General features: G+C 38.5%; 1 protein-coding gene across 11 annotated transcripts in view; it reads right to left on the bottom strand.

The window, feature by feature from the left end:
- FAM49B (family with sequence similarity 49 member B) overlaps nt 1-1,738 on the bottom strand; it is a 137,024-nt gene that overhangs the window by 49,041 nt on the left and 86,245 nt on the right. For 8 of the 11 annotated variants that reach the window (XM_014520412.2, XM_025205418.1, XM_006024730.3 and 5 more), the window contains exon 3: nt 799-833. The gene's annotated coding sequence lies outside the window, so the exon portion shown is untranslated. The remainder of the gene's footprint in view (nt 1-798; nt 834-1,738) is intronic. The other 3 variants (XM_006024731.3, XM_006024729.3, XM_025205419.1) reach the window with 1 other exon arrangement.

Below are 1,738 nucleotides of genomic sequence, written 5' to 3'. Positions count from 1 at the left end.
AAGCCCCACTGTGTCTGAAGCCAGTAGACATACAGCCTGGGAAATTGAAGATATTTACCACACTGTTCTATAACAAGAACATTGTCTGCCGCCAGAGGTGGTTCAAGCGCCTTCATTGAACACCTTCAAGATGAAACTGGATGCTTATCTTGCTGGGATCCTATGACCCCAGCTGACTTCCTGCCCTTTGGGCGGAGGGCTGGACTCGATGATCTTCCGAGGTCCCTTCCAGCCCTGATGTCTATGAAATCTATGAGTTCATTCTAGATCTTCCAAAGGGCATAAGAAACAGCCCCTGAAGATCATTACTATTTGAAATGCCTTGCACAGATATACCACTGTCAGTCCATGATGTCTTAAATGAAAGACATTTTAATGGGCCTTCTTTAAGCTGTCTTAAGTCTTCAACTTAACAGTAGAGGAATGTATTTGACTGGTGAAAAAGAAATGCAAAAGGAGGAAACCCGTCTCTTCTCTGGCAAGACACTGTATAAAGTAAATCTTAATGAAAGGTTAAATAAATATGACATATTTATATTTCCCCTTCTACATTCTGAAGAAATAAAAGATATAATAAGCCTCTTCACAGACCAGAGGAATGTATTAAAAAATTCCCCAGCAACTGATGTAAATTCTAATTAAGACAGCCATTTGGGGTTTTTTCCTTTAGTGTAAAATAAATACTAATTTACTAATTTTCTTCTATTTGCAGTCATTAGAAAGTGTATAGTTCTAGTCCCCTTAGCCAATTACTTCCTCACAAACAAATGTACATAAGAGATCATTTGCAATTCTTACCTACAGCCAGTGCTGCTCTTTTCTTGGCCCCCAGGCTGTTTAAAAAAAGTAAGAAAGAAAAGAAAGATTATGAAACAATATATTCTTTCACACTGAAAATGTTTTACTATTAAAAAGTTGCCACATCTCTTTATAAAATATGCATCTATTTGATCCACTGTGCTTTTCTTTTATAAGTACTGCTTTTTAAAAATCAAAGGCGTCTTCCAATGTACCCATCACCTTTTAAAGTTACTTTAAACAAAGGGCTCAAAACTACTTTCTAGTTTGCTTTACTTATGCTTATCTAAATGGAACAAGAATTATGGTGCAATTATTTTGCAAACCTAGATTCAAATATGTTTAGAGAAGGAGCTTGCTAGTCTCAGTTTAACCATTAGTACAAATGACATCAAAGTTAGAGTCCCAATGCTGCAATTAAATGACACTCAAGAAAATTTAAGCTCTGCAAGAAATTAAAGTTTACCACAGACCTACCACGATGACCAGATACACTCAAAACAAAGTTTCAGGGTCCTGCACTCAGAGCATACTTCTACACAAAGGCTGCACCCTTAACAGACAGACCTGTATAATACACCAGGACACAAAGCTCCTGAACAGTCTTTGCGAGCCATTGCTCTAGCATGTATTACATTAGTATTTTGCAGAAGACTGTTGGGCAAGCTGATGCCTTACAGAGCAACTCGTCCAACTCGTCTGGAAAGGCATCTTATGGCTAAGGTTAAAAAATGCTGAAAACATGTCAATAGCATGTCAAAAGGCAGCAAGAAATTCTACTAAAATCAAAAAGTAGCTCAAGCTAGAATTTACACCATTTGTCTACAACAGTGGTGCTCAACCTTCTTCCTTGGAGGGTCAGATGGGCAGTGCCCAGTCCATCTACAGGTTGGATGTGGGTGGTAGCCTTGATTCAGTGCCTAGGGCCTCATCTGAGCCA

This window comes from Alligator sinensis, unplaced genomic scaffold, assembly GCF_000455745.1.
Source record: "Alligator sinensis unplaced genomic scaffold, ASM45574v1 scaffold307_1, whole genome shotgun sequence".
Classification (NCBI taxonomy): Eukaryota; Metazoa; Chordata; order Crocodylia; family Alligatoridae; genus Alligator; species Alligator sinensis.
The sequence above is the reverse complement of the archived record's forward strand: the minus strand, read 5'-3'. Positions and strand labels throughout refer to the sequence as shown.